At 50.9% G+C, this 6,254-nt stretch overlaps 1 pseudogene; it reads right to left on the bottom strand.

The window, feature by feature from the left end:
* Positions 1-2,117: 2,117 nt before the first annotated feature.
* Positions 2,118-6,254, bottom strand: part of LOC102754799 — an 8,515-nt pseudogene continuing 4,378 nt past the window's right edge.

Genomic DNA, 6,254 nt, shown 5'->3' with positions numbered 1-6,254 from the left:
GCAGGAATGATGTTCATAGCCAGGAAGGGGTGAAGATAGAAAGTTGTCTCCAGTGCCAGGTGAGTGCCCACCTGTCATTCTTCCTGGGTGTGGGGGCGGCTACTCCTGGGAAGGACCTTAGTCACTCACCGAAGACCGCTGGGATCCCTGTGCCCTGCCTCTGGGAAATGTTCCAACTGGACCCCCCTACCCAACCCCCAAGGCTGACTCAAAGGCTCACACTGCTGGGCACCCATCTGGAACCAGACTGCTGAGGTGTCTGGTTGTTCTTCCAAAGAATCTTCCCAGGACCCCCACCAGGCAGGCCCATGCTATCGATGAGGAAGTGAAGGCCCAGAGATCTGCTCAGGGTCCTACAGCCAATACTGATAGTGCCAGGACTTGAACTTGGGACTTTATGAGCCCAGGGTCCAATTGTAAGGAGAATGAGGCCAAGACCTCCAAGGCCTGGCCCAGAGAGCAGCTGAGAGAATGGGCCCGAGAGAGCCCTGCGGAGTGGGGAGTAGTCAGCATAGACAAGGCTGGGATTCAGGGGCTGGTATCATTTACCCCTGGTGTCCTCTGGGTTTCCCAAGTCATTCATCTTCCAAACATCGATTGAGTACCTACTATGTGCTCTGCACTCTGCCAGGCACTGGGAACCCAATGGTGAGCTGATATTCTGTGAGGAGACAATGATCAACCAGTAAACAAAAAAGGAAATGGAGTAATTTCAGCTTTTGATAAAGACCCTGAAGGACACAAATCGGAGTGGTGATAGTGGTGAGGATACCTGTGGGGGGCTTTAGTTAAGGGGCTCAGGGAAGGGCTCCCTGAGAGGCAATATTTGAGCCAAGACTGGAACAAGCCAACAAAGTGAATATGGAAGAAGGGGTGGAGTATCCCAGGCAGAGGAAACAGCAAGTGCAAAGGCCCTGAGGCAGGAACAGGTTTCTAGCATTTCAGGAACAGACAGGAGCCAAGCACCAGTGGTTCTAAGAGGTAGGAACCATGTGATGACCTGAGTCTGGTCCCCAGATCTGAATCGGTAGGTGTCTGTCCTTAGCTCTGTGTTGCCAGCTCCAGCTTCAGTCAGGGAAGCTGTGCTGAACCTCGCAGTGCATGAAGAATTTCTGCTTTCAAAGATCCATACGTGGAGACCTAAGACTTTCCCATCTTCCAGGGGACAGGCTGTGGATAACAGGAAGTGATGGCAGCTTGATTCCACCATAATAGATGGTTGACCTATAACCATCTGTGCTCCAGGCAGACCCCAGGACCCCTTGTCTCAGACACTGAGATTGGAGCATCTTAGAGTGGTCCCGGGGCAGTGGTGCATTCTGGTTCTCCAGTTCCATTGCAGCCTTGCCCTGACCGAGGGTAATGGGTGCAGCTGAGCCTAGGAACAACCTCTGATAAGTGAGCAGTGCACACGTCCCGGCCACCCACGGGGAAAGGAAGCCATGGAAGGCTGTGTGGGAAGCACAGGTGAATTTCCACGGATCCAGGGCGAATGTCTCATCGGGAAAGACAACGGAAGTCCAGATAAAAACCATCTAAGATAGCTCACAGAGGAGCTCCAGGGGAAAGAAGTAAAATCTGGTGAGAGGTCAGGGGTAAAACAGTAAAGAGGTAGAATCTGGGCGGAATATGAAGAACAGATCAGGTGGCAGTGTAGGGCAGTGATGACAGATGTGGTCCAGAAGCTGGTGTCGCTGCAGCGTTAAAGGAGTCACTTGTGGCTTTTGACCCCACCCTCATGACCTTGTCAGAACCACAGGGCTGAATTGCTAGGTTCTCTTGCCACGTCATTTTGTTATTCTTTGGGACATTTCTTAGTTTCTGACCTTGGCTTTCACAACTTTCCTGTCTAAAGCATCCATCCAAAGTGAACCCATCATCTGAAAGGCCAGGCTGGCCCACCTCCCCATTCGGCCTCACCACTCATGATTATTTGAAAGATTGTTAGTGCTTCTGACCTAATGAATGCTACCTCCTCACCACAAATCCTGCCTCGAGTCCATGTCTTTGCACCTAATTCTTTTTAAAATTCTTTTTGCATTCTGCACACCTGCATAGAGGTAAAAGAAAATAACTGAGACTTAAATATGAAAGAATTCTTTACAATGAAATCCACAACTTTATGCATTTATCTTACTCAAATGTCAGTGAAAAATCAACTGTTATGAAATACAACAAATTACATTAAAACCCCCAACAAGATCCCCTAAAAAACATACAAGTGTGAAAAATGCTGTACTCTTGATGCCTTCACACCCTTCTCTTCTGTGTGCTTACGTGCAACACTTCATCTCCTCGGATACGTGTATCCCCACACTTACTCTTCGGTTGTCCATTCACATAGTCTTTTGTCTGCTCCAAGGATATATTCATGTAGCCATCCAGGTAAGCCAGGACCCTTCCATAATCCAGTCAGAATTTAATTTTACTATCCCTGGTTGCCTGATAATTTGCTTTAAGAAGTCTCTGGATATTGCTTCCGCAAACTGATTTTAACAACCCTGATCAGAAATTTGGGAGGCAGGACTCCCGAGTTCTAATCCCAGCTCTGCTGCTTAATTAGCTCTGTACCTTGGATAACTCATCATTTCGCCTCTCAAGGCCGCAGGTCCCTCATTCTGGGACCCAGAATTCCCCTGTTAGATGCCCCATGAGCTGGGCATCCATGCATCCCAATTCTTTATTTCACTCTAGTTTGGTGGAGTGTAGGAATCTTATTAGGAAGTTATTTTCCTGAGCACCTGGAATATGTAGTTCTCTAGAGTCTTCTGACATCCATTGCTGCTGCTGAGAAGTCTGTTGACAGTCTAATTGTCATTCCTTTCTGGTAATTTCTCATTTCTTCTTGGTACCTTTAAGATTGTCTTTTTGTCTTCAACGGCTTGTAGTTTTACTATGGTGTGAATTTGTTTTTATTTATCTTTCTTGGACCTCAGTGTGCATTTTCAATGTAAGGACTCATGCCTTAGTTCTGGAAGTTTCTTAACTATTATGTCTCAAATTTACCTTCTGGAATTCCCATTATATGCATGTTGGATCATCTTGGAACTTTTCCTTCTATCCTCTAAGAGTCCCAGTCTCTCATATTCTCCTTGTTTCTGCATCTCTGTGCTGGGTTTCACGAAATGTCCTCAGTTGTATTTCCCGGTTTTGTAATCCCCCTTCCACTACAACTAATTTGCTATACAATCCATTCGATGAACTTTTATTTTATAGGGCAATGACTTTTTGATCTCCTTTGAAATCTTTATTTTCAAGTACTATTTTTTTATTATGTCTTCTACCCCCTCTTCCATCGCCTTCTTAATTTTAAGTATGCTTACTATAGTCTTTTTCAAATTACTCTAATAAATTTAGATCTAAGATCTCCTGCTGGTGTGGTTTGCTGTTTGGGGGTCGTTAATACTTTCTTCTTACTGTGAGCTCATCTGTATCAGCGATTGTTTTCTCTGTGGCAATTGCCCTGGACTGTGGACGTGTCCACACAAAGTGAGTAGAGGTAACTTTCTTTCATAGTACTATAACTGTTATGTTATAGATTTGGGGATCTAGAGTACCTGAATTGCATAAATTTGAATCCCACATCTATTCATGGCTCTAGCTAGAATTTTGGTTTCTCAAAGGTGACTTGTTATTTCCAGCACAGGAGGATGGAAGCTTCACTGTACTTCCTTGGGTCAGCTTTGCAAGTTGCCTTTGTATGGGGCGTCCTCTACAGCCCTGGGCTTGATGTACCAAGGTCAGTTCCAAGTCACCATCTCTGAGTCCGGGACACATATCCTGTCCCTGTGTTTTGCTCTAATTCTGAAGCCTTTCTCCGTACCTCTTGCTATTGACCCTGAGTGCCTCCCTGGCCCTAGGTGACCCGATTCACAGCATATCTCCTGACTTTCCCTGCAATGAAACCTCCCATATCCCTTCAAGTCCTAGGGGATCCTCTTTCCTGCCCCAGGTTCTGTGACACAGTTATGCCCCAAACCCCAGAGGGGGCCTACAGCACAGGCCCCTCAGACAGACAAGCGCACCCTCTAGCTTCCAAGGATCCCAGATTCTGACCAGTTACAGTCTCTTCATTCCATGACCTTCTAGCACAAAACCATGCAACAGGTGGGTTGAGCCCTGGCACTTCTATTCATGGGAACCAAGGCCCTCTGATGTACCTACCAATGGCCCTTGACCTGGAACAATTTTGGCTGCGTCTGGAGACATTTTTGGTTGTTGTGATGGGTGGTGGTAGTGGTGGTGGTGAAATGTCACTGGCATTTAGTGGATGGAGGCCAGGGACACTGTTAAATATCCGACAATGCACAGAACAATGATCTGGCCCAAAATGTCAACGGTGCCACTGCTGAGGAATCCTGATGACTGCTCTTCTCTTTTTCAAAGTGGGTCCTGGCCTCCAGGGCCTGAGTCTCATTTCTATGATGGGTTGGAGGGACAGAGGAGCCCAAGGACCTGCCACAGGCTGAGAATGCATCTGGAGGAAGGGTGACTCTCACAGGACCCAAAGACCACCAGACGCCTCCACGGATCCCAGCTTCCACCCAGAGCCGGGCCGAGCCCATGAGCCTGGATGTATCACATATCTGCCCTACCTGCCTATGGGGCCTCCTGCGCAGCCCCCTCCCCTGTGCAGGCCGCACGTGCCAGCAACACAAGCCTGTGTGATGTGGGGAGCAGGCGTGTGGTCGTTGGAGCAAGCCAGGCCCTCCTGGTGGTGGTGAGGACATATCTCTGGTGCCATCTTTCCTGTTCTGATAAATAACTGATCTGTGGTTGAGGCAAGAAGGTCACCTCTGCCCAGGGAAGCTCAGGAGCAAACCACTTGTGACCGGTGGGAAGAGCCCGGGGTGGGGGCAGCGGGAAGTCTGCCTTCCCTGGCCACCAGGCTGCTGGCGGCAGATTTCAGAAAAGGGAAGTGCTGCGCTGGGGCAGCGTTTCCTGTGGTCGAGGCAGTCAGGGCATCAGGACCGGCATGGCAAATCAGAGGGCGGTTGCTCTAAACCAGGAGGGGGCGAGGTGAGCCTCCCTGGGCAGAAGGCCTGGCTGGGGGGACCCTGGCCAGCACGGTCTGCTCTGTCCTTCATGGGTCAGGTCGGGGACAGAGGGACTTCCTAAAAGGCCCACGGGACCGTGAGTCTCCTGTTTGGGAGCCTCCAGAGCTCCCTCTGCCCTCAGCGTGAAATCCACCAGGGCCTGGTGATTCGCTCCTTGCCTCTCCAGATGCTGCCTGTCCTGCACCTGCTCAGGCAGTTCCCTCTGCCAGACACGCTCCTACCACCCTCCTGCAGGCACTGGGAGGAGGCCTGCCGCCCCTTCCCCCTGGGAAACCCTGAGCCCCTGGCCTGGGTGCTCTGGGGAGCCCCTTTCCTCCCTGAAGGAAGACCTGAGCCCAGTAGCCTGGGTGAGCCTGCCCAGCTCCCGATGCCCCTCCAGTGGGCAGCTTCCTGTGCCCTTCTGTCTCATTAAGGATGACACTGGACAGGGTCTTAGGAGCAGGGAGTGGCCAGGCCTCCATAACTCCTGTGGCCAAGCTTCCCTATTCTGAACAGAACATCACGGAGCATGAGCCAGACTCTAACCCCAGAGGAGAGCCCAGCCTGGGAGGGAGGAGCAGAGGGAGCACTGTGATGCCCCACTCCCTGGTCCCTGACGCCTCCCTCTGTGTTGAGTCCTGCCTATTCCACCTTGACTGTCCAGCCTCACTCCAGCCCCACCAGACCCCATCAGGACACAGAGAAACCCTGGGTGATGACTCTGTCCCTTTTGCCTTGGCTGAGCCCCCCTTCTGGTGAGCCCCGTGGACAGGGAGCATGGATTGGTGGCCCCCCAGCTGTGCAGCCCACAGACCCCGCACGCTGGAGCTGCTGCTTCTGTCTCTCTGGTCCCAGCTGGGCCTGTGCCTGGCAGAGTTTGAATCAACAAGACCAGTGCCCTGCCCCGCCCCACTGTGTTCAGGCCACATGGGCAGTGCCCAGGGAAGGCCAGGTCACCCTTCCTCCCATCCCCACACTCTGTGCCCTCCCTTTTACTCTCCCCCTCTCTCTTGACCTTGGGTCACCTCTTCTCTCTTTCTCTGTCCCCCACTCAGTCTCTTCTATTTCTTCTTCCTCCAGCCCCCAGCCCAGTCCCTCTGTATATATTTATACATCTGTCAATCTGTCTCTGCTGCTCTCCGCATTTTTCTCTCTCCTTATCATTCCCATCACTCCACCCTGACCCTGGCTCCTCTCTGTCTGTCTCTGTCTCCCTGT

This window comes from Myotis davidii, unplaced genomic scaffold (genome assembly GCF_000327345.1).
Source record: "Myotis davidii unplaced genomic scaffold, ASM32734v1 scaffold77, whole genome shotgun sequence".
NCBI lineage: Eukaryota > Metazoa > Chordata > Mammalia > Chiroptera > Vespertilionidae > Myotis > Myotis davidii.
Note: the sequence above shows the minus strand (reverse complement) of the source record. Positions and strands in the feature narration are given on the sequence as shown.